The sequence below is a fragment of the Syngnathus floridae genome, chromosome 22 (genome assembly GCF_059516105.1).
Source record: "Syngnathus floridae isolate MCC-2025c chromosome 22, RoL_Sflo_1.0, whole genome shotgun sequence".
NCBI classification, from domain to species: Eukaryota; Metazoa; Chordata; class Actinopteri; order Syngnathiformes; family Syngnathidae; genus Syngnathus; species Syngnathus floridae.
In genome coordinates, this window is record NC_142434.1 from 8,796,718 (window position 1) to 8,823,976 (window position 27,259).

At 42.6% G+C, this 27,259-nt stretch overlaps 2 long non-coding RNA genes across 4 annotated transcripts; both read left to right on the top strand.

The window, feature by feature from the left end:
- Window positions 1-1,161: 1,161 nt before the first annotated feature.
- LOC148379557 (uncharacterized) lies at window positions 1,162-9,792 on the top strand. Of its 3 annotated transcripts, none has more exons than XR_015855464.1 (5): window positions 1,162-1,780; window positions 4,273-4,379; window positions 4,500-4,577; window positions 4,654-4,905; window positions 4,982-9,792. It is a non-coding gene; the product is annotated as an uncharacterized LOC148379557 (long non-coding RNA). The 3 variants fall into 3 exon arrangements; XR_015855463.1 differs by having other exon boundaries at window positions 1,175-1,212; XR_015855462.1 differs by lacking the exon at window positions 1,162-1,780 and having other exon boundaries at window positions 3,941-4,379.
- A 5,112-nt stretch (window positions 9,793-14,904) lies between these two features.
- LOC148379558 (uncharacterized) lies at window positions 14,905-25,261 on the top strand. The gene is made up of 3 exons (XR_015855478.1): window positions 14,905-14,925; window positions 25,008-25,086; window positions 25,161-25,261. It is a non-coding gene; the product is annotated as an uncharacterized LOC148379558 (long non-coding RNA).
- Window positions 25,262-27,259: the final 1,998 nt, after the last annotated feature.

A 27,259-nucleotide genomic window follows, 5' to 3' on the forward strand; every position in this document is an offset into this window, starting at 1 on the left:
CCCCCAGGGCTGCGTGCTCAGTCCATTGCTCTTCACCCTGCTGACGCATGACTGCTCTGCAACCTACAGCGACAACCGCATAGTGAAGTTTGCTAACGTCACGACTCTGGTGGGTCTCATCACGAAGGGCGACGAGACTCGGTACAGGTCGGAAGTTGACCTTCTGACCACGTGGTGCAGGGACAACAACCTCCTGCTGAACGTCAATAAGACCAAGGAAATCATTGTTGACTTCCGGAAGGGTCACACAACACACCTGCCGCTGATCATCGACGGTGCTGTGGTGGAGAGGGTGAGCTGCACCAAGTTCCTGGGGGTGCACATCAGTGAGGACCTCACCTGGTCCGCTAACACCTCGTCACTGGCAAAGAAAGCTCAGCGCCGCCTGTACTTCCTGCGGAAGCTCAGGCGTGCATGTGCTCCTCAGGCAGTCCTGTCTACATTCTACATTCTACATTGAGAGCGTCCTCACCAGTTGCATCGCTGTCTGGGGTGGTAACTGCACTGAACAGAACTTGAAGGCCCTGCAGCGCGTAGTGAATACGGCTGGTAAGATTATTGGTGCTTCGCTCCCCTCCCTGAAGGACATTTACACCTCCCATCTCGCCCGCAAGGCAACCTCGATTGCCAGAGATGTGAGTCGCCCGGCTCACTCTTTGTTTGACCTTCTGCCCTCTGGGAAGAGGTACAGGAGCCTGCGCTCCCGCACCACCAGACTCGCCAACAGCTTCTTTCTCCAGGCTGTTAGGGCCCTGAACTCGCTACCCCCTTCTGCGTAGCGTGCGGCACTGTTGCGCTATTTTCGGGAATGTCTGCTGTACGCGCACTTGCTCCTTTTTTTTTTCCTGCTCCTCTTATTTATTTATTTATTTATTTATTGTTGTGTTATTTATTCATTATTTATTCGGCACGCTTTTGTTATACTTGTTTACTTGTTTGTCTGTTGTGAGCCATGTCTTGTCACCGTGGGATAGGGGGGAACGAAATTTCGGTTTCTTTGTGTGTCTTTGGCATGTGGAGAAATTGACAATAAAGCTGACTTTGACTTTGTCTTTGATAGTTGACCACTTCCCATGTTATTTTTAGTATAGTTGATCACTTCACATGCTTTTATATCTTTATCTTGAACATATGCAAAACATAAAAAATAGAGAAAACATCAAATAAAGCAATTAACACTTTAAAGCACCATATCCAAGTCCACTGTCTGCTGTATGTACACTTGCTCCATTTTTGCTCCTCTTATATTTATTATTATTATTTATTATTATTTGTTTATTTATCATTTATTCAACACTCTTATTTATTCATTGTTTGTGCCTTCTTGGGGTTTTTTGTGTTGCTTGTATGCATATGTGTACTATCTCACCGAGGGATAGTGGAAACGTAATTTCAATCTCTTTGTGTGTCTTAGTATATGAAAAAAACTACATCTGAAAAAAATTATATTTTCAGACGAAACTGGATGAGGGTGCTCTAAATTTCACCGTTGGCTGTGATTTATCAACTGAGTGGGCTTAAAAAAAATGGCACCAAAAAGAAAGATGCAGCTGAAAACAGTAATCAAGCAGCAGAAAGAAAGTTTGGAGAACCGTGATGTACCAATGGATTACTATTTCAAGTGACGTCAGTGGCACGGCACGGCGGGGCGCGGCGGTTGTTTACATAAAGGACAAACGTTTCTACGTAAGGACTTCCGGCATCATTAGCGGTGATCATTTCTAAGTGACACGGAGGAGAAAGAGTTTGAAGCAATTAAGGATTTGGAGTGACATAGAAGGTTTGAAAAACTATTATGGCTTTTACGCACGCCCGGTCCTACTCTACTGAGTCGGGGCCCGGCGCTCGGCCGAGTGGCAGTCCGCAAACGGTGCATGGGGCTCGGACATGGCCATTACGCCTGGTCCTATGCCATGGAGCTCTCGTGTCTGGAAGTCCACGCCACCACACGCTTGGAAGTTTGTTTTGTTTAATAAGGAGTCGTTTACCAAAGCCACGTCTATCCTTGTACTTTGTTAACGCTACATTATAGTTATATACTAGATCTGTGGAATAAAGACGAGGCTGACGTCAGGGCGCACGCGCGGCGATGTTGACAAAGGACGAGGAATTTGATCGATGGATTTAATGGATTTAAAGTGCACGGATGGTTTGATAATATTATTGGCTTATATTATAGTTATTTGAAATATAGTTTATCTATTGTTATATGAGCCTGTGGAATATTTTGAAGTGCAAGCGCCCTCAGCCGCGCGCACCCATTGTTGACAAAGAACGATCGATGGATTTAATGAATTGAAGTGACACCGATGGTTTTATAAACATGTTATTCATGTAATAGTTGTCCTTAATCAGTCTATATGTTACGTCAGGCCCGTTCTCAGCTCTTTGTTTGTGTTTGTTACGTTAGCGTACCTATCGTTTAGCCTGTTGTTGCTATTTAATGAATTGGAGTGACACCGATGGTTTTATAAACATGTTATTCATGTAATAGTTGTCCTTAATCACTCTATATGTTACGTCAGGCCCGTTCTCAGCTCTTTGTTTGTGTTTGTCATGTTAGCGTACCTATCGTTTAGCCTGTTGTTGCTATTTAATGAATTGGAGTGACACCGATGGTTTTATAAACATGTTATTCACGTAATAGTTGTCCTTAATCACTCTATATGTTACCTCAGGCCCGTTCTCAGCTCTTTGTTTGTGTTTGTCACGTTAGGATACCTATCGTTTAGCCTGCTGTTGCTATCGTTTAGCCTGTTGTTGCTCGTTCATGACTGTTTTTGGTGTGGGATTTTGTCGAATAAATTGCCCCCAAAATGCGACTTATACTCCGGAGCGACTTATATATGTTTTTTTTTTTCACTTTTTGGGGCATTTTATGGCTGGTGCGACTTATACTCCGGAGCGACTTATAGTCCAGAAAATACGGTATCTGTTATTTGTTTATTCATTATTTATATATTAGTTGTTAATTTATTTAGTATCCAATATTGTAAAGTTATCAGTGCACAAATCAGTTATTTACATATACACTGTTTTAAATGGGGGGAGGGGGGGACATAATCTCGCGGGGCACCCGTGAGGATGTGTTCCCTCCCTGTAACTTGGGCTAGAAATGAGGCAACCTGTTATAGTTTGCCACATCACCTGAAGAGACGCCCAGGAAGACAGAAAAAAAAGTCAGTGTAGGTCCAGGTCTCACCTTTTTCAAAATGGGGTGGGGCACATATTCTCACGGGGCACCCCTGAGGATGTGTTCCCCCCTGTAACTTGAGCTAGAAATCTAGAAATGAGGCAACATGTTCAAATTTGCCACACCATCTGAACAGACCCCCAGTAAGACAGAAAAAAAGTCAGTGTAGGTCCAGGTTTCACCTTTCTCTAAATGGGGGGGGGGGGGGGGGGGGACATATTCTCACGGGGCCGCTGTGAGGATGTGTTCCCCCCCTGTAACTTGGGCTAGAAATGAAGCAACATATTTAGATTTGCCACACCACCTGAACAGACCCCCATGATGACAGAAAAAAAGCCAGTCGAAGAGAGAGATATAGAAGGCAGCAGGCTTTGATGTCTATTCATATGCAAATGAGTTAGGAAGTCATAAAATTTTATGATCTATTGATGTTGATTTATGACGTATTTTATTGGGGGTCATAAATTCTTTAGCGGGTTGGTGGCATCAAGATGGCGCCAGTCGTGACGGCGCCATCTTTGACTGTCGCCATTTTGGTTTGCTGGCGCCATTTTTAAGATGTGGATATGTATGGGCATGTATTTTTATGAATCAAGACAGGTGGAGCACCTGTGCTAGCTTTGCTAACAGCCCTCTGAGCTACCTTTGCATCCGGCCCGTACGTGTGAGACTGAAGGGGAGCCTTTTTGTTGAGAAGGCGAAGGGGAGGGGGGTGTTTGTGATAGGGTGGGGGGTTTGTGACAGGAGGCAACATTATAGATGTCAAAGTTGGCTGGAAGAGAGTCGCATATAATTTGAGAATCAATAGCTCAGCCAAAGTTATCTGAAAGCGAGAGACGCATGTAATTTGGTAAACATTGGTTTAGAGGATCAAAGGGCTTTTGTTGAGAAAATCACACTGTTACAAGTCACAAGTTATCTCTAATGTAATTTGACAAACAATAGCGGAGTCGGTATTACTGGGGCCAAGGATATGAGAAAGACCTCTTTGATGCGTCATCAACATACGACCAAAGTTATCCGATTTACCGCGACACGTGAGCTCATAGGCGTGGTCTTATCCCCGCCGAATTTAAAAGTTTGGTGCGGACGAGCATCATTTTGGAGAAGACAAGACAAGGCAAGCCATCACTCTGACGAACAGAATCGAAGCGTGTCAAAAAGTTGTTTTCGAGAATGGTTAAAGGTAAGTCATTTTACTACATTTCTCACAATAATGACAATAATAATAACAAATAATAATAATAAATAATAATAATAAGTTATTTTTATAAAACAAGATGTATTGTTTATATAATATTTGCAGACAACATCGTTTTTGCCGATGTCCACGCATCTTTTGACGACGATTTTAGCGACGTTTACCTAACACAATCAGACTACGGTGAGTCAATAGCGCATCTAAGATAGTTCTTATAGAGGGTATTAGTTACTGATTTTATTTTTTATGTCTGTATCAGATCTCGTGGCCGCGGCCACTAGAAAAAGCGTTCGGCCGACACAAGCTGCTTTCGACCGCCATATTGGAGCAGTGGAAACGACAGAGTCAGAGCGACCAGCTGTATCAGAGTCACGTGTTACTGTTGAAACCAATCCGACTGCACCCCACACCAACCGACAGGAGGCAGCGACGGATTCTGAACTACTTGAGGCTCTATCTACTTACGAAGCTTTAAACCATCATCATCAAGAGTCGACAAACAAAGTTGGAGGTATTCCTTATATTTTTTCTCTCTTTATGTGCTATCATACTTGCTATTTTCGGTATTATAAAGGATTAACTTACAGGTGAACATCGTGACACCGAGCCACAGAGAGAGAGGAAGAGGAGGAGGAAGAGGAGGGGGCACCCCTTCTACAACACCCACCACTCAAACAGCAGGGGGCCTCTAAGGTGTCGGGGTAACTGTATCTACAAAAGACGGTTACAAGAGTGCTTTAAGATTATACGTGCTCTTACAGATTTAGCCGAATCAAAATAGGTTTGTGTTGTTTCTGCTGTGTTTTGTAAAAGAAAATATAATGGATCATTCAAACCTTACGTCGACGGAGTCGGATTTCTTAGCAAACATTTCTGAAATAGATTTGCCATCATTTAACGGGGGAAGCCAAAGAAGTGACACACCACAGCTAGATTTATCAAACGTTAACAATGTGTGTACGAGTCAAATAACAGATTTGCTCAACAATGTGACCGTTGCTTTGTCAGAGGGGGAGAGACCAGACAGTCCTGTTATTCTCACTCATTTACAGACTGTCATAGATGAATTGAACAACCGAAGCCCGAATGAAGGTGGACAGAGTCCTACACAAATCCCGTCACAATTGCTAAACATGATAGCAGAATTAAACAACCATGCTAATGACAGCGACGGGCGTATCAGTCCTGACATTCCTATCCAGTTGCTAAACATCATCCAAAATCTAAATACACAGCCTCTGGTTGACCCGTTGACCACTAACTCTCGCGATTCATCACCACCGGCTGCTATTGACGCCGTTCGGCCGATATTTCAGCCTAACAACTGTGCTGTTATAACTGATCATGAAATAGACGTTATTGATGACAACACATCACCGTTTCAACACACGCCCCAACAATCTAACAACGGTTCTGTATTAGCTGACCAACGCGGCGGTTCGGTTGTAATCAACAGGCCGCATTTCAACAATGTAGAGGTGAGACGACGGCTAAATATACCATCGCAACAGAACATTAATGATTTTGCAACCTTCTACCTCCAGATTGAAGACAGAATAGATGATGTCTTGCAAGAGGTAGCTAGCAGGGCGCAAACAGGTGATGTAATTCAGATAGAGCTCGCGGCTGGTAACGATAGAGCTCACATCTGCCCGCAAACTACTGATATAAACTCTATCAGAGATAATGTATCAAACCTGCTTGAACGTTTAGCCCAATCAAATACAGAGCTTCTGGCTGATGAGAGCTTAGAGCTCATTGTACAAATAGTCACTCCATTGCGTGGTGGTGGTGGAATGCGTCGAAGGCTGCTGAACACTACCAACAGAGAGATTTTGAGGTTGAAAAAACGACACCTACACATACCTCGTAATAAAGACAATAATTTGTGTTTCGCTCTCTCGCTAACCTATCTGCTAAATGACACACTGACAACAAAACAAGCCACGAGACACGCACGGCTCTTACAGGAGAGCGTAGGATTGGATTGTCAAACACCTGTGAGTCTGGGCGATGTCCATAAATTTGAGAAAGTCCTCAAACGGAAAATAACTGTAATGTATCGAAAAGAGGACTGCCGCCCCATGACCTTTTTCGACACGCGTTACCCCAAAACAGATAACGACACTCTATTTGTCTTAAACCTCGAGGGCCACTATTACGGCGTGAAAGCTATTGAGGCCTTTGTGGGCCACGCATTCTTCTGCAGGTATTGTTACAAAGGGCATGCCAATTGGCAACAGCACCATTGTGCAGGACACTGTGGCGTTTGTCTTGATCCATGCTGTAAACAGCGACGGTTTAAACCTATCATCTGCCCCGACTGTAACAAATCTTGTCGTAATGAGGAATGCCTTATCAAACATAAAGAGTCCCGATCAATGAATCGTGCGAGCAACTGCGCTTCATACAAAAAATGCTTGGAATGTGGTCTCCGGTATTATGTGAAAGCTGATGGTACCGGTGCTAAACATCGCTGCCCCGTTAAAAAATGCGCAGTGTGTGATGAGATCATAAATCAAGATGACGCCTTATTGAACCCCCACATGTGCTACATTCAGCCCATCAAACCTCAACCACCGTGCAAAAATGTAGTCTACTACGATTTCGAAACTTATGTAGACACAAACGGTTTACACAAACCTTTTCTCATCTGCTGCAGATCGAATAGACTGACGAAGCATTGGTATGGCACAGATTGTGTTGATGAATTTCTCAGATTTTTCCGAATGCCACGGTTTAAACAAACTACGTTTGTTGCACATAATGCGAGAGGTTTTGATTCATACATACTGATAAGGAGAATGCTCGAATTAGGTCTCAAACTCGACATTCTGATGCAAGGGAGTAAAGTTCTATCATTTGTCGATTTAGACACAAAATCACGATTCATAGACTCTCTCTCATTCTTGACGATGCCTCTAAGCGCAATGCCTAAGGCCCTGGGGTTTGAAGACAAATCAAAGGGGTACTTCCCACACAAATTCAGCTCTTTAGAGCATCTAAACTACGTCGGGTGTCACCCTGACCCCATGTACTACGGCACCGAGCGAATGTCACCCTCCCAACGATCAAAGTTTGACGAGTGGTATGCCAAAGAAGCTAGCAATGTGTTTGATTTTGCTAAACAGGCAATAGCCTACTGCGAGAATGATGTTGATCTGTTAATGCAAGGGTGTGAAAAATTCAGGAGTGAGTTTTTTGAGGCCACCGGAACAGATCCATTCAATGCAGTAACAATTGCGTCGGCGTGCATGAAAGTTTTCAGAGCTAATTTTCTGACCCCTCAAACACTAGCCATTACACCATCAGACAACTATATGCGTCAGTACAAAGCTTTCTCACACGATTCTATTCAGTACATGCAATGGATCATGCACAGTCAAAATATCCAAATTAGACACGCATTGAACGGTGGTGAAGTTAGGATAGACAACTACTTTGTAGATGGTTATTGTGAAATCGGGGGCGTAAAAATAGTGTTTGAGTATTTCGGTTGTTATCACCACGGCTGCGCAGAATGCTTCGACCTCTCTAAAATATGCCCGACAACCAAACGCCCTTTTCAGGAGAGGTTTGATAAAACACAAAAGAAAATTCAGGATCTACAGCTTAGACAGGATGTGTACCTTGTAATTATGTGGGAGCATGAATGGTTGCAAATGAAAAAGATGGACATAGAGGTGAAGGAATTCCTTAAAAAATCCAAATTTCCTACACCGCTCAAACCGAGGCAGGCTCTTTTTGGGGGCCGAACAAACGCATTCGTTTTAAAATACACGGCAGAGCCAGACGAGCGTGTGTTGTATGTTGATGTGACATCATTGTATCCTTTCATCAACAGTACAGCCACCTACCCAATCGATCATCCAACGATTATCCACGGTGATTTTAAAGACCCTAGGTCGTATTTTGGTTTCATCAGCGCCACAGTCAACCCACCCCGTGGTTTATATTTTCCCGTCCTACCGTTCAAAACAGCTAAAGGTAAACTCGTCTTCACACTGTGTCGTACATGCGCCGAGTGTAACAACCAGCAGACGGCGTGTACACATAGTGATGAGCAAAGATCGTTGACAGGTGTTTGGACAACCCCTGAATTTGTTAAGGCACTAGATCTCGGGTACACGGTTGCGGAAATTACAGAAGTGTGGCATTACACAAGAACGAGCGACACAATTTTCCGTGATTACATGCGAACATTTCTAAAAGGTAAACAAGAATCTTCAGGTTATCCAGCTCACGTGGTCAACCAGGCTGATAGAGAAAGATACATAGAAGAGTATGCCGTTCATCAAGGTATCCAACTCGATCCTTCCAAAATTGCTGTAAACCCTGGCAAAAGACAAGTGTCAAAACTCTGTCTTAACAATCTGTGGGGAAAACTAGCGCAACGTGACAACATGGTAAACACAAAAATTGTGACAAAATCAGAGGATTTTTTTGAGCTTCTGTTTTCAGGTCTGTACAATGTGAAATTCTTCCATTTTATCAATGAGAAGCTCTCAATTGTGCAGTATTGTATCAACACAAACAATGAGATCCCCGCCTCAAAAACATCAAACGTGGCTGCAGCGTGTTTCACAACAGCCTATGCACGCTTAAAAATGTACAGCTATTTAGAAATTTTACAGAGGCGTGTCCTTTACACCGATACAGACAGCCTTGTGTACACTGTGAAGCCAGGTGAAAGTGTTCTCCCTCTAGGTGATTATCTGGGTGATTTGACAGATGAGCTTTCGAACGACAGCATTTTAGAATTCGTCTCAGCCGGTCCCAAAACATACGCTTACAAAACACGAGGATCATCTCAGACGGTCATGAAGGTGAAGGGTATCACACAAAGTCACGAAAGCGCTCGCAGCATCAATCTCGATAGCATGCGCAATTTGGTTCAAGGGTACATAGATACAGCATGTGCAAACTCAGATGTGCTATACGCCCCCCAACATAACATCGTTCGCGATAAGAGAGGGTTTCATCTCAGAAACATGTCATTTTCCAAGCGGCTTCGTGTGGTGTACGATAAAAGAAGGCTGCTAGAGCGAGGCACCACTGAACCGTTTGGCTACTGATATTTCTATCTATCCATACGTGTGTCTACGTGTGTGGAAATGGCTTTTAATCAGATTGAATTCGACCCCAGATTAGAACTTCCTTTCTCATCTTTAGTCGCAGGGCCTTCAGGGTGTGGGAAGACTTTCTTTGTAAAAAATGTATTGCAAAATCCTGAACATGTTCTAAGAAAAAAACCTGATAATATTGTCTGGGTTTATACAGCACATCAACCAATGTACGATGAACTCAAAAACCTGAATAAAGACATTGTTTTTATCAAGGGGCTGCCTGAATCTTTTGATGACGAGAAGCTGTTCCCGCCACACCAGCACCATCTACTGATTCTGGATGACATCATCTTCCAAGCTTCGGATAACCCCGAAGTGGTCCGAATGTTCACCCAATATAGACATCATAAAAATTTAAGCGTTATAATGCTAACGCAGAATGTATTCCATCAGGGCAAATTTAGCCGTACTATTAGTTTAAACAGTAATTATTTGATTTTGTTCAAAAACCCCCGTGATAAACAGCAGGTGAGTGTCCTGGCGAATCAAATTTCTCCCGGCAACCGGAAGTTTTTCCTGGAATGCTTTGAAGATGCTACAAGAGAGCCGCATGGGTATTTACTGGTAGATTTGACACCTTCATGCCCAGAACAATATAGACTACGTACAGGTGTACTACATAACCAGTGGCCTGTCGTTTATATACCCAAACAATAAAACGATGACGAGGCTTTTAAAAACAAACGCACCGTTACTCAAATCTCTGTTTACATCCAAACCGGCCAAACGTAAGCATTTGCTACTCAGAGGCCCTAGTAGTCTGGTGAAAGCGTTATGTGAGATTGCTCTAAATCTTCTTAAAGGACATGTACCCTTAAAATCAAAACTTTACAAGAGACTTAAAAAGCAAAAGAAAAATATCCGCTTTTTGGCTGATAAGAAAAATACTTTGAAGAAGAAAAGAGCTGTGTTAGTTCAGAAAGGTGGTTTTATATTACCGTTGCTGGCCGCTTTCGCACCTGTTCTCGGGAGTGTCATTAGCGGCTTTATGAGCAAATCATAAAAAATGAGTTTGAAAACGGCTCAGAAAATGTTCCTGATTTCACCTTATCAGTTCGAGAGGCTGAATCGACCCGCTCCGACCATCCGTGATACAGCAGAGCATTCTTTGGATGAAGAGATGAAACAGGTTTTGGATAATAAAAATTTAAATCAATATGAAAAGATCAAAATTTATCAGACCTTAATGCAGCGTTACATGGGGCTGGTCAAACAAAAAGACTCCGAGCAAATTCCTATTACGATTCGCAACGAAGCCAATGAGGAGGGAGAAAGAAAGACCGGAGATGAGACCACGATCGAGGTGACAGGTAGACGCTATGAGGATATCTTGGACGCCATAGGTCCACGTTTTCGGCGTAACGCCAACTATGTGCTGAAAAGACTGTCGGCAGAAGATGTAAGCTGGACACCGTTAAGTGAATTTATTTTTAGAGGGAAAACTATCAAAGGCTCCCATATGAGCGATCTGTTGAGACATTTGTGCGCGAGTGGGAAAAAAATCAACGAGAAACCGATAGGATGGAGTGAATTTCTCCGGACGCTAGCCCGATTAAACCTGCCGGAAACAAGTATCTCCAACCCCTTGGCTCGCGCAGATTTTAAACGTTTGAAATACGCTACAGGTGAAGATGCGGATGTTTCTTATGCAGAAGATGTAAACGTGATGAATAAGAGAAAAAGAAAAAGAACGTCGCCGATAGTAAAATGGGTTAGTTATTAGATGATACTCTATTGTTGTTAGTGAAAAAAAAAACACATGACTCTGTAACTCTCTTTAACAATGTTTATTGAATAAAAGAGATTTTTATAAAACATTAACACGGTTTCAGACAATGACATTTTTTAAATTTATGCAATAAACATGATGTTTGCCCGCCGCACATCCGGTCTGGCCTTCGACATTTTTTGACAAACTCACTAACCATGGCGTCGTTATGGAGAGGATCCGAATTGTAATGAGTCAACACTTCGTGATAGGTGAGGCCCCGCCCACGTTGACTTAGATAATACACGCAATGTTGACCGCAGGTGTCTGTGAGCTCGTGTTGCAACTGCCCGTTCTGATAGTCGACCCGTTTAGAATGCTTCTTCAGAAATCTGTATATACTCGACGGGTAGTACGGGCTGTCCGGTGGCAGACCAAAAGGATCAAAGAATGTGGCCGAACCGTCCGATTCTAAAGTCAAAGCGAGCCAGTGCTCACCGGGTAAATGTCTTGGATGCGTGTTGACGATGTAATATTTTGGAGGCGGGTCTCTGACGTCAGCTAACTCATCCGATGCGAAAACACCCCCGAATAATGCTCTCTGCATCCGGGTCATAATCATGTCCAGTTCACGACCGTTCATAGCGTTAATAATAGTCCATCAATACTTCCCTCTTAGCATTAATTTCGATAAGCGAATCGTATGCAGCATATACGATAAGGGTCGCTGTTTGTGGTAATGGGGTTCTGAAGCGCAAATCGAGTCTCAGGACCCCGTTATTCACAGGTGACAAAGCCCCGGAATCATCTACCTGACTTAAATTGAAAACAAAAAGTGAGTAGCCTTGACTAAAATCTTGTTGATCGATACAAAGAGGTAGGTCTTTCAGAAAACGTCCTGTTGCTGTGTATAAATTATGAAATTCACGTGTACATATCCCAGCTTCGAAATTGGGCTGAAAAGCTTTGGCAGGTATTTGTCGACCTTCGTGGCTGAGAGCTAAATACTCTATGTTATAATGCAAAAAATTAAACGGGTTTAAATCTCTCCGACCCATGAAACTGTTGTGGTTTACGAGAGCTATTACAATTTGCTTGGGGATGTGGCCGAGGAATAGATTATCCTGATGACAAATTCGTGAGTTTTGTGGTATACTGAAGGTCTTCATATTGATTCTGGTCAACGGATAAAGGGCGTTACCTTTCTGTAAAGCGGCGGCGTGACCTATCGCCACAGCCGGTGAAATTGATACTTTTTTCACAAATAACGATGCTCCTAGTATTTTGAGACACGAATCACTGTCTGGAGCGCTCATGAGACAGAAATCATCAGAAGCTCTAGTTAACTTTAGACGTAGATCCACATTATTCAATAGATGGCGTTCGGAAAAGAAAATATCTCCATGAAGCGGCCCCGTGAGATGGAATTCACGTGAGCCGGCAATCTGCTGTGCGCGCCGCACAAAACCAGCGTTAGCCACGCCCTCTTCGACCGAAATCGCGTCCATACGCCCCCTAGTGTCCATAGCGAACATTCCTGCTGTGAATTGTGACTCCAAAGAATCTTTTGAAAAATTTAACAGCAGCTCGATGATGGATCTGTATGCGTGTGTAGCACTAGATTGTGAGATTAACCGCCCACCCAACGAAATATCTAATTGACTAAAAATTGTGTTTATAGGGAAATTCACGATGCCGACTTGCTCCTGCGGTGGAATATTTGTCCCATCCCTACGCGTCACCTTTGCACGGAGATGTAGTAAAGTGTCAGATAAATCTAAATATTTTGAGCCGTCCCCGGGGATAAAGAACTCTATAGGCCCCTGATCCACAATTGCTGACAATGGCTGGAATTCGACATATGAGCTATCTTCTATGGAGAATTGGGTCAAGGGAGCGCTAAAAAGGTCCAGACTTGATAAAGTCGCCTCGTGGCTCTTGAAATGTAGAAGGGCCATTTTTTAAGAGAAAATATCTGTCTTGCGTCTTCTCCGCTTTTTCCTGACAACTGGTCTGAGACCGGTGGAGCGTCTTTTCCTTTTAACGGTCCTCTTTCTCCGCCCCCCAGGGTGGATCGTCCCACGTGACAATACAGCAAGCCCGGAACCTTCTTGCTCGGGGCCTTGTTTCTGGTGGATTCTTTGAATGACGCGCCCCGCTACATCCGTTGCTATGTTTTTAGCGGCGGCTTGGAGATGTGGCTTCGCCAAGTTAAACCCGTTTTTGAACAAAGGCATCACGAAACGAAATAATTTTGCAAAAATAGATCCAATTCCACGTCCATACTGAACCGGTGCGCCCGCGTAACCTTGAAAAGAGCCCCCCACTTGTGTTTCGTAATAATCGACAAAACGGTACAAATCAGGGTGCATTGACGATGACGTCATTTTTTTTTTTTTTTTTTTTTTTTTTTTATTTCGATCTAAAATGCAGAGTGAGAATAACCTTCCCGTATTCGAAATCTAACGGGTTGTTCTGTTAATTTTTTTTTTTATTTCGATCTAAAATGTAGAGTGAGAATAACCTTCCCGTATTCGAAATCTAACGGGTTGTTCTGGTCTGATCGCAGGTAAACCGAAATGGTTTCAATATGGCTCCTGCACACATCTAAATAGTAAACCGGATTAAAAGTCCTGTTCACAACTTCTCCGTAATTCCCTTCTATCGGTAGAGTTCGAAGCATGGGGGCGTACGCGTCGCCAACTGTCTGATGGTGGATGATGTCTGTGTAGATGAACATAAAATATGATCCGGCTCTTATATCGGCAGGATGTTGTGCGTTGACGCCTTCCGGTTTAAGTGACAGCCAATTCTCGGGATTTATCCCGACAATATACGCCAGGGGGCTCTTGAACATAATTCTCAATCCTTCTTCGCCCGAAAACATGAATCTCTGTTTATGCTGATCAAATCGGACGTCAATCTTTTTGCAACTCGCTTTAGTTAATAGAGTTTGAATGTCCAAAGCTAACGAGTCATAATTTTGATAAACACCTCCCCTTGTTTTGAGCATATGTCGAGTTTCTGAGTCGTCTTGGAATGTATCACCTCTAGGGAGCGGATTTTTAGGTTGTTTTAGATAAAAGTTCCGTTTTTTCTCAGGGATGGTTGGGATTGTGTTGACGTACGATATTTCGCACAGGCCAACCTCCCACGAGCCTTTTAAATCAATATGTTGAGCCAGCTCCGTTTTAAATTCTGTGAGCGTGTTTGCACTAAAAAGATGTACACTTGCGTTTGACGCTAATGTGACGTAGAATTCTCTCTGGTGGTCACCCATCTTGTAATTTCCACAGAATGGCCGTTTTAGAGATCGTCAGATGTTTTTAATACTCTTTGTGGGTACCCAACTGTCGAATTTGGATGGCCAGCCCACCCAGTGGACGAGGGACTCGCGTTTACCTGACACGGTGCGTGATTTAAGAATTTTCTGTATGCGAAAAATTTTTTTTTTTTTTATTTGCACTTTTTGTAATTCCGCCTCGTAGAAACTCCCTTCTACAGGCATACCATCCAAATCTGATATTTTATAGACGGGAGGAACGCGGTGGAGACGCTGTCTTATTGTGAAAATTTCATCCGTGTAACTTTGTAAATAACCTTTTTCAAAATTCCCTTTTATTTTGGAAATTCGCACAGTGTCGCCCGGTGCGAACCGGAACTTGTTCTCCCGTCGGAAAGGATTTCGTGCGTAGAGGTTAGTGAAAACGACATTCTTATTCTCCTCGTTTACAGCGTTAGGTGCCATTTTTATACTGCTGTGAAAACTGTCGTTATAACTGACAATAAAATCCTGAATTACATCCACGTATCTGTGTGTGTTCTTAGCTGTGAAATACCTCCACATGCGGGATTTTAATGTTTTGTTGAATCTCTCGACCGTCTGGGCGTGTCTGAGACGGTGGAAAAATGTGTAATATTGTGCTTTCTCATTAATTTCTGGAAATGTTTGTTAAAAAACTCCGTCCCTTTATCTGTTTGAAGGCGTAATGGTGAACCGCTAACTGCTAGGATATCTTCAAATGCTTCGCTAACGTGGGTACCTGTTTTTGCTTTCAAAACGCGTACATACGCGCGTTTCGAAAATATATCGATTACGGTTAGTAAATATTTATAACCATCGTTGTAACGCGCAAGTGATTGCAAATCGCATAAATCTGCCTGGAACTGTCTCATAGGCCCTCGAACAAAAACTTTATTTCTAGGAAAAGTTATTCTGGCTGGTCTGTGTAAAGTGTATGCGTCCTGATCGGATAAAAAAGCTTTTACTTTTTTAATGTTGGTGTTTTTACAGCTATCCACCGCCCCTCTATGCAGGCGTCTCTCTCCCCCAAAACTAGCTGGATTCTCAGCAGAAAAATAGAGTTTGTGAAGACACCTGTCGCCACCCATTGTTAGATCAGTTCTGGCGGATAACAGATTGTGACGCTGTTAATAAAACAAACAGGTATGATATCTTACGATTTCGAATTGAATAAACACAGAGAAACGGTCACTTTTCCGGTCACAATAGTTTATTACAGAAAAATCAAACTAGTTCTTAAAAATTAGCTGCCCCCCTCAGGCCTCACACACACACACACACACACACTGAGCTTTTAGGCCTCGTCGGCGCAGTTAATGGAGATGAGCAATTCGGAGACCACGGCTGGAGCGTTGTCCTCGGTGAAAGTGGACACCAACACCTCGGTTACGTCCACAAAGTCCTTATCTTGCACCTTGTTTTTCGCCACCTTTATGTTACGGCGACGGTTCACCAGCGCCTTAACAAACCTTTTGAAGTTCTCGTTGGATAGGTTTTCCAGCGCGTCCAACACGAGCCCCTTTTTAGTGGGCATTATTTCAAATTTTAGCGGGGAGTTAAGTCGAGAAGTTAGTAAACGTGCGAGATGAGAGGTCCGAACGCACTGCTGCTGCTTTGAGCGGTCTCTCGCTTTCGATTTGTTTTTTTTTTTTTTTTTTTTTTTCCCCCTGTGTAGGCGTGTCTCTCGCCCTAAAACTAACAGGATTCTTAGCAACAATTATAAAGTCTCTGAAGACAACTCATGCCATTGAATAAACACAGAGAGACAGTCACTTTTCCGGTCACAATAGTTTATTACATAAAAAAAAAAATCAAACTAGTTCTTAAAAAAACATTACTAGTAAACGGAAACACGTGTAAAACATGGTAAAAACATCTTTCTATAAATCCTAAGGTTTAACATAACGCAGGAATGAAGATAGCATAGTTGGTGTTACTTTAAACTTTTTTAGCTGGCCCCCTGTTACATCTAAAAGTACTGTTAGGAAAGCCTTCAACCGGCTCCACATTTTTTTCACAATACCTCCCATTCTGTTTTTCCAAACGTTCTGAATAATAGAGCGACTTCGCTGCTGCTCAACACAGTGTCACGCGCTTCTTGTTTTATCGCACGGAGCCGTGTAAAGATCTTGCACTCGTGAGCTAGGTCATGTAGAATGGCAGAAACAGAATTGCGAATGTTTATAAGGGGTGCAGAGGTTTTAAAATAGAAAAACATTGTCGACAACGTGTGGAGGAAGTCAGCATTACACAACTCAGCCATCACTGTTTCATAATTCGCGTAGAAATAAAAGTCTCGATCCTCAACATACAAGCACGTGTGCGCCATTTGGCTGAGATCATCAAGAGCACATCCGTCACTGTTCGAAATTATATACTTTTTATCATTGGATTCTATGTAAAAACTTTTGTGTGCAAGATTCTCCGCAGTATCTGGCCTCGTGAAAATGACTTGGGGGCATATGGCAGTCATTAGCCGTGCTATACAATAAGCCCCACAGTTAGCTAGACATGTACAGATCATGAGATTGTCATGGGATGGCTGAAGCAGACAAAGGTCTTATTTAAGATGAAGTCATGAGTACGACACAGCGATGTATTCCCTAGCGATGTATTCCCTACGTCTTTGTTAAGCTAATGGTCATGAGACGTCCATACTGCCCCGTCCATAAGAGTATCCCCTTTGTTCTGTGGGAATGGGATATAACTATGGAATGTTTTTCCTGTCTGGAAACCTACTCGACCATGTACACTTGCCCCTTTGTTTCTCTCTCAATAAATGGCACGGCCGAAACTCAGAGCAGACTGCGAATCACTGCCACACTTGCTGTGTGTCTGTGGTGCGTCCTTCTGCGCAGAAGAAAACGCCAAGCCAAAAAGACCTACCGCCTCTGAGATTGATTTCTGTTAAATGTTGTCAACCCAACATTTTTGGGGGCTCGTCCGGGATTTCCTGAAAATCTGCTCGCTGATCCGAGGAGTGTTGAAGACGCCGAATCCATGCACGGCAGAGGTCACAGGACGCCTGAAGGAAAGCCCTGGGGAGCAATGTTCATCCACCAGGCCGGCGTCCAGTTCAGCATCTCTCGGCAGCGATGATTGACGGAATCTTCAAAAGAAATCTCTCAGAGACTCGGTGAGACCTCTTTGTTGGCCGCGTGGTTGGGGTATTTTAGTCCCCTGGAAAAGGGTACCCGGGTAAGGACGGCGGAGTCCTTGTTGTGAATTCCAAGGGATAGGAATTCGGTCTACAGATGGAACTTGTAGACGGAAATACACCTCGTTGTGTTAAGAAAATTCCGCGGTGTGAATGTGTGTGTGAATGGTAGCACGTATCACTCGCTATTGTGCTGCATGTAACATGGTGGGAAGAAATGGCAAATTTCTGTGGAATTCCTCACCAGAAAACTGGTCGAAGCAGGAATTACCACAGAAAGTTGTTATCGCACTAAAGAAACATTCCATCTTTAGAAATCCCTATGATTTAAAACTAAATTGATTAAAATGGGGGGCCGTCAAAGTGTTACTGACAATGTATCACGGGATGAGAAGTATACGTTAAATAAGTTACCAAACTTGAGGCTGCAAGTATGATTGTCAGACAATGAAGCCATAGTGCGTAGGCACTGTTAGGCGTGGCTCAAGAAGAGGAGCCTGAGGCAGAAGCTCCTTCTGCTCCTATGCAGAACATGCATCTAATTTAAAAGACCTGAAACCCCCCCCATATAATAGCGAAATATGTCATGGTCAGTCAATAAGAACTCCTGTACAAACAAGAAGCATGACCAAGGCTGTTAAATTTCCCCAAAGTATAAATGACGCTGATGTATGTGAATGATACAGTTGTCAAACCTTATTGGAAGGCCACTAATGTGAGAAAAAAATAAATAAAAATAGTAAAACCAAAACATCAAATAGAGGAAGACGTTTGCGCAGCATTGTTTGTTGATGTTGTTTGTGCACTGTGTTTTTGTTGTGGGCCTTTGTTTTGTCCCTGTGTTCTCTGCGTGTTTATGAGTGTCTATGTGTTAAAATTTTGAAATTGGCTAAAATAATGTGCAAGGAAAGTTACTAGACTGGGATCTATTTGATTTGCACCGCAAGAAAAAGAAGGAGACATTGAAACTGGAAAATGCATTTTTTGGAGAAATTGGTGTAAAGACAGGCGAAAAAGATGAATAAATACTTAGGAGATGCAACAGGATGATGTTCGAGCAGAATTGAATCAGTTGAAACATGTAGAACTTGGAGGTGAAATATGAATTTTATAAAATTTTGCAGAAATTTTAATCAATCTTTTATTGGCCAAGTTTGAGCATGCCATACAAAGAAGTAATAATTTAACGTAAAAACATGACTTTTTTAATTTTGCAATTTCGGGAATGTTGAAAAACTTTCCCAGTGTGATTTGAATGGGCTGAATGATGTGAATTTCAAACTGGGACAATGTAAAGGTGTAATGTAGAATTTGCCTTTAAGAATGAGTGGAAGGAAAATTGCCCTAAATTTGCAAATTTTGTGGAAATGAAAAGCTTATGGAATTAATTGAATGCAAGCATCTCTTGAGTGAATTTTTGGAATATGTCAAAATCGGAATGAGAGGGTTGTTTTATCAAGAACCTTGAGATAGGACAGATTCAAATGAGGACTGTGAATTAAAAATGATGTAGTATGACTGTGTGGACAGCTTGAAGAGAGCTTGAGGAGAGTGAGGCCAGTGCCTGCGTGCCTGTGTGTGTGCGCGTGTGTGAGATGCAAATGAGCAGGAATGAATGACAAGATACAGGTTGAATGGTTGACGTTGTTGGAGACTACTATGTGAAAAGTAGTAGAACAACTTTGAAGAAAGAGTGATTTTGAGCATATTTAATGCTAAGAAAAGAAAATAGGCTTATTTCACAGTGGTTGACTGATTATCATGAATTGAATGGCTCGTTTTACGCTTTCATCTAAAAGTCAAGTCAAGTTTATTTGTATAGCCCTAAATCACAAACAGTCTCAAAGGGTTTCGAATAGACAAAAATTCAAGTTTTTGTCTACAATGATGATAATTGCTTTTTAAACAAAGGAAGTGTAAGGATGAGATTCCTTTCTCCTCATGCAGCATCTAGGCCAGAGAGGAAGTGAAGTCAAGTAACAGAAGTTAGGATGCGTAAAAACCAGAAGTAAACTATCTTGGTTTACTCTCAGCGAAAGGGAGAGCAGGGAACAGGTTATATTAGACACACCACGACCTGTCACAAAGAACAACTGATGTTTTTTTCTGTCATTACTGCAGAGCTTGGGCTCCACGCTATGCTGAAATTGCTAAGCCACTAACAGGAGTGGCTCATGGACAGCCGTTAGCAGTCAAAGATACATTCGCGTGGATACCAAAAGCAGAAGGATTGACAAGATTGAAAATGATATTAGTTCAAACAACAAAGGGTGTGATAATGGATAAGGTGTTATTGACGATGTCAATAACAAAACTGTTTTGCCAAAATGACTTTTAAGGCAACGCCTGTTGTGTCACTTATGTGACAACAGGGGGGAGATGAGTTATTAGTTACCTATTAGTTACCTTTGGTTTAGATTCTTGAAAAAAAGAATTTAATTCAAGCATGTCCTGTTTGTGTGAAACATGATCCACATAGGAACCTAAAAGAGACTCTATATGAAAATCACATCCTAGATTCGAATAGTGGAGCCTAACAGGAACATGGAAAAAGTGAACAGCTGAGAAATGGCCTTCGATGTAGTGGCAGTGAATTATAAATTCAGGACAGTTCAGTAATATCTGTAAAGTGAGCATAACACCATTAATACTGAGGTCAAAATAGAGATGATACTAGGCAAAATTTGGAAACTTTATCAGAAATTGAAGGCTCAAATCAGGAAAGGTGGAAAGGTAATAGAGAGAATTGCAAGAAATCAAAGTTAGGAAAACAAAGATAGATAGTAGCCTGAAAATAGGAGGAGCTTCTAGAAATTACAGTATAATTGAGAGAAATCACAGTTAAGGCTTGCAATTTAAGTTTAGGGTAATCTGTCAATTTAAAATGGTTCAAATGAGGTCCATCGCAATACATCCGAGCGCTCATGAAGGAAAAGCGCTGTCCTTCTCAAGTAGATTAGATTATTGATAATAGTAGAATTTGAAGTTTGATTAACAGAAGGCACTATGAAATTTATGTCAAATTGGAAGATGATATTTAAGTTTGGTATCCCAGTCTGTCTTTTTCAGTATCCATCAGTGACTCTGAAACTCGATCCCGAGACTCCACCGACAGCTGAGAACATCAAGAAAAATGGTGCATGGCTCTAAGGCACCTTTGACCTTTGCAAGAGCAAAGAAGGACTATATTTGTGCTTGGGGGGGAAGCACAACGCCCTGGAGGAGAACGGCATCCTTGGAGGCGGAGTACAAAGAACGAAGGAACTCACAAGATGAGAATGGACTCAGTTGAAAATGGACTCATCCAAGAGTGAGGGATGAGTTGACTCTGAGACTACAACCAAAGATAACAACAACCTGACAATGAGGTGCGGCGAAAGACACACAAGACCTGAAAGATGCATCAAGCTGCTGAGACGTTATCAAACTTGGTGGAGCTTGGGTCAGAGTGGATGGAAGCTTGCTTGGGCACTGAGTTTGACACAACTGAGGAGTCTTGCTAAAAGATAAATAAATAAATAAGGAACAAAGTGTGTAGTGTTACGAAGAAAGAAAAAGTATCATAATCAGAGGATAAATTTGGATAAAACAGATAGGCTAAAATTGCAAGAAATAAGAGTAGAATCACATTTAGCCCATCCAGCTTAACAATTAGACATTTAGTCATTGACAGTTTGGAGAAGGGAAATAGGGCATTAGGATCTACTAGGATGCAGTCAAAAGGTGATTAGATTGTTCAATGGAGGTAATTAATAAAGTAGAAGTTAATCACACCTCACAGGAAAATTCTGGTGTCAAAACAAAAAGTCTGATAAGATCAAGGAATAACAGCCATGAAAACTTTTGACAGTTAAGAATAACACTGCATGAGACTCACACCAAGTGACAGTGAACGCGATGACAAATGTGATAGGACTCGGAAAACAAATGCCTTAACATGGCAAAGTGAAAATAATGTAGTAGAGTAGACTGTTGGAGGAAGACTTTTGAGTATCTCTACCCAGGTGCTCGATCAGAACGATGGAGTAGGACAAGATTATTTAAGGACCTGCTGAGGCTGCTTCTTTCCCCATGCCCATCCATGAACATGCTCAGCAGAACAAATGACTGAATTTTTAGGCATTTAATTGGCAATTTTACGGTAAAGGTCCGGTACGAATGTACGAAATATTCACTTGGGAAGAACATCCAGAAATGAAGGATTTACCGTCAATATTCGCTGATTGCCCGTTCACTTACACATACTAAATTTGTTTGTTGTTGTATGAGTGATAGATGCAAATGGATTGGTGCTTGTGTGGTTAGGAACATGTGTGTGTGTTGAGGGCAGTATGAAAGGCCAAAATATTTTGGAGTTGGTATGAAAGGGTCACAGTTGAGGGTAAGATTCCTCTCACCTGAGACGGGAACACCCAAGAGTGATGACTAACAGCCGATGGTTAATCAAAGGCACCATGAACAACAAAAATAGTTCATGGAGAAGGCCGAATTCAGCAACACGGATGGACAAGACAGGACGGATATCGAACACTAGGACGATGGACATATGACATGACGAACCTGGACTCACCCGACAAGGTGACAGACTATGTAGATGACAACCATACATATTAACCATTAAGCTTGCTTGTGGCAAGTGCGAGCTTTGCTTTGTTTCTGTGTGCCACTTGACTTATTGCAGCATCAACCGCCAGCCGAGGAGCAGATTGCTGGTTGTTTTTTTAACTTGCATTACTTTTGCAGGTTGTCGATTGCAGTCTTGGAAAGGTTATGTTGAATTCACGTGAAAATGTTAACCCTAACCCTATTGATTTTTATGATGATTGAGAAGTTTCAGGACGGAATCCTCGTGCGCCATGATTCATTGTGTGTCTATTTTCATTTAGTAGATACTCGTTGCCTGTGTGGTTTTGTGAGTACAAGTGTCCGTTGTTGGTATTGCCGAGTGTGAGGCGCACAGTCAATTTTCAGGAACTTGGGGATGACGGTCCTGGATGAGTGCAAGGTTCGACAGGACTGGCTGCAAGACATATGATGATGTGGTAGGACATTTGCCGGTTCCTTTTTGGATGCCTAATGACACATTGGGTGAATGTGTCAAAGGGGGGTGGGGTTACGTTTGAATGAGTAAGTAGATATAAAATTTAATTGTGACATTCAATGTTTTTCGGATTCACTTGTTTTGAGGCTTTAACAGGACGTGCCAGAATTCAACAGGCAGTGATGGAAGGAGCAGAAGAAGCATCTCGAAAGCAAAGTTAATGGGAGATAACAATCTGGAATGGAAGCAAAGCGTGGTAACAATTTAGCGACAGTAAGGGTTAAGGTCTAAAAGCATGAATGATGACAAATCATAAAGCTAATAGGAATTAGACTGCAGCACAATAGACAAAAAATGTTTGAAAGGTAATTAAATAAAATAGGAAATTGGATCAGAAACAAGGAATAGGGAAAATTTCTTAACACATGAATGCATTGAAGCTGCTATTAAAGGGAAAGTATTTAAGAACACATTTCGACGAAGATAAGGTACATACACAAATTGGTTGGACAAAACTGACGAGACTGGTACCAATTTGACGATATTGAGAAAAAAAACCTAAATCAAAGAAGAAATTTGGAGAGAAAATTAGTATTTGGACTGGGAAAGAGTGATTGCTGAGACGTGATTGACAGGACTTCAGACAGTGACAGCTGGAGCAGGAAAGGCTAACTTGAACGGCTAGCAGTTACTCTGCTACAAGAGAAATCGTGCGAGACTGACAGCATGATGAGAGATAAGGGAGATAATTCATAACTCCTGGGGGGAGTGTTGTTTGTTTGTTTGTTTGTCTTAGGTTCACGCGGGCTTCGGGATCATAGGAGTAGATGCAGGGACGCTTGGAGGTTCTATTGAGCACTCCGATGAGACGACCACCACCAATCATCCCCGTGCCCCGAACAACCCCAAAGGAGAAGAATTGTTTGCTGACGACTGGTTATGGAGATGTCGTTTACTAGGGAACTCCTGAACGCTGACCGGGGCCTGGGAAGAGACTCTGAGGACGGTGAAGTGGACATAAAGATCTTGGATGGACAGCAGGCCCTGGGCAGTGATCCCAGAGCAATTCACGACTGAACATACAGTGGACTGGACTTTGCATCGACAGTCACATACATATGCAAGGGGGGCAAAACTAAGAGCATTTCAACTTTGCAGTATGCTGTGATATTGTGTCAATATTATGTCCTTCATTACTTTATCAAATGACCACATGTGGCATTAATTTAATTTGTCACATGACTAAAAGGTTCACATCAGCGTCTGCTGTCCAGAATATCAGGTTGGCCCAGCGTGAACAAGATGAGTGGGATCGCCTTGCGTAAATCGCCTACCTGTCTATTTTTCTTGACGATCCAGAACAAAATACATTCCATTATAACGAACATAGCCAAAGCCAGATGAAGGGCTGTAGTTCTGATAAACTCTGGAATGTAAACTTTCATGTTTTTCGATGGTGCTATACTATATTGTGTAAGCATATGCTCATGTATACACATATGTACTTATTAGTTGATGTTTTGTTTTCCCATGAATTCCAATGATAAACAGGGGGGAATGTTCGAAATTATATACTTTTTATCATTGGATTCTATGTAAAAACTTTTGTGTGCAAGATTCTCCGCAGTATCTGGCCTCGTGAAAATGACTTGGGGGCATATGGCAGTCATTAGCCGTGCTATACAATAAGCCCCACAGTTAGCTAGACATGTACAGATCATGAGATTGTCATGGGATGGCTGAAGCAGACAAAGGTCTTATTTAAGATGAAGTCATGAGTACGACACAGCGATGTATTCCCTAGCGATGTATTCCCTACGTCTTTGTTAAGCTAATGGTCATGAGACGTCCATACTGCCCCGTCCATAAGAGTATCCCCTTTGTTCTGTGGGAATGGGATATAACTATGGAATGTTTTTCCTGTCTGGAAACCTACTCGACCATGTACACTTGCCCCTTTGTTTCTCTCTCAATAAATGGCACGGCCGAAACTCAGAGCAGACTGCGAATCACTGCCACACTTGCTGTGTGTCTGTGGTGCGTCCTTCTGCGCAGAAGAAAACGCCAAGCCAAAAAGACCTACCGCCTCTGAGATTGATTTCTGTTAAATGTTGTCAACCCAACAGTCACAGTTAGATTTAGCATGCTTAATCAATGCATCATACAAAAGATGAACAACCATCAGTTTTAGACGTGTGTAGTCTTCAATAACCAACCAATTAAGTGGTTCGACACACATATTATACTCTGAGCCTTGCTGTGTGTTGATTTTCCCAGGCGTCGAGCTCATCGAAGGAACGACCCCAAACTCAAGGGCCTGCTGAGGGTCATCACCCTCCTCAAAATCAGCGGGCAGGTGCGATTCTGCCTCTTCGAGTAAGACTCTAATGTCAGCAGTAGTCAAGTTGGGCAAATCCATGCCGTTTTCAGGATAGCGTGCGCAGGCGTCATCAAACAATTCGATGGCTCGTGACGAGGACCACGGTTCATGCTGTTGCGGTCTCTGCTGCTCCTCCTGCTGTTGCTCCCCCGAGGTTTCAGGGGTTTCAAACACGTCAAAAGTTGATGACAAGGCTCCATAGAGAGAATCGGGTTGCAGATCGTCGAGGCATATGGGTGAGAGGCATTCGCTCGGGTCGGGTGTAGGTAGTGGAAGAATCTCAAACCTTTCCGCCCATGTCTCAGGCCGCACTGGTGTTGGTTCCGGCGATGCGATGAAAGTTGTGTCAGCATCGTCTGCTTCCGCCTCAGAGTTTTCAGGGGTGGACCAGAATGTGATGTCAGGCCCATGCTCCATAGGTATAAAACGTGGTAAAAGTCTTCTGGCAAGCATTTTTTGGGCCATTGTCTTTCCAGCGTCTGTGCGTGTGTGAAAGAGAAGTCTGGGGACCTGGCTTTATAGAGTTATGCTAATGACTATCACCCCCTCAACTTTCATTGACTGCAGGTGAGAAAAAGATGGAGGCTAGGAGGGGTTAGGAGGAGGAACAGAGTCTTGTGTGTTGAAGAGGGCCTGGGGTTTAAACTTAATTTTTTTAGTAAGGGTTAATCTAAAGCCAGTTTACGTTTCACTCCGACGACATTTGTCCAGACACGGCTTGATAGAAAAAGCCCTGTAATACTCTCACCATAAGCTTGCATCTTCTGATCCCATTCGGATAACGGTATATTCAAAATTGTCTGGAAAACACCGCATTCGCTGTTGAACACTTCAAGTTTTAGAAACATTAAATCGATTAGCTCTCCGTCTTCTACCCCATCAACAGTTTGAGGAGAAACTTTCAGCCGGAAAAAACATCTCCCGCTGGCTGTGATTTTTGAAATCCAAGTTGCATTCAGCTCACCTTCTAACCCGTATTCCTTGAGAAATTCAGTCAAAACCTCTGGCAAGAGTTGATTTAAGACAGCCCAGTCATTCGAGTTCAACGAGCCAAACGCACCTGTCTGCTCACAAGTGTTGTTGTTGTTGTTGATGTTTGAACCGGAGCTCTCTTGGTTTCTCATGAAGAAAGACCAGTCTCGTAAAAAAAACTAAATCCCCATAGAGTCTCTGGTGTTAGCTGCCAGCTCCGTTCAAGTTTTTCTGTAGGCCTTTGTTGCATGCGCCTGAGATACATTTGCTTCTTTCTAGGGGCATCTAGCAGGCCATCGGGGCCTCTGCGGCAAAGATGGATACTGACCGGCGTTTCTGCTATCATGATTCGAGCTTCAGGTTTGCAGTTTAACACCACAGCTTTAGCTCTTTTTTCTATGAACTATCAGCACGATACTCTCGCGTAAATATACGAACAACAGGTCCAGCCCCTCTCTCAAACCACACCTCTGTGTATCACGTGTTTTTTTTTAAAAAAATCAGGATATGTTTTAAACTTAGACAGCCTTCATAAAAAACAGAGGCCTTCGTCTGTCTCCCTCCAAAATTAAACGGTTCAAACAGTCTCTACAGCATATCCTTGGCCCCAGTAATACCGACTCCGCTATTGTTTGTCAAATTACATTAGAGATAACTTGTGACTTGTAACAGTGTGATTTTCTCAACAAAAGCCCTTTGATCCTCTAAACCAATGTTTACCAAATTACATGCGTCTCTCGCTTTCAGATAACTTTGGCTGAGCTATTGATTCTCAAATTATATGCGACTCTCTTCCAGCCAACTTTGACACCTATAATGTTGCCTCCTGTCACAAACCCCCCACCCTATCACAAACACCCCCCTCCCCTTCGCCTTCTCAACAAAAAGGCTCCCCTTCAGTCTCACACGTACGGGCCGGATGCAAAGGTAGCTCAGAGGGCTGTTAGCAAAGCTAGCACAGGTGCTCCACCTGTCTTGATTCATAAAAATACATGCCCATACATATCCACATCTTAAAAATGGCGCCAGCAAACCAAAATGGCGACAGTCAAAGATGGCGCCGTCACGACTGGCGCCATCTTGATGCCACCAACCCGCTAAAGAATTTATGACCCCCAATAAAATACGTCATAAATCAACATCAATAGATCATAAGATTTTATGACTTCCTAACTCA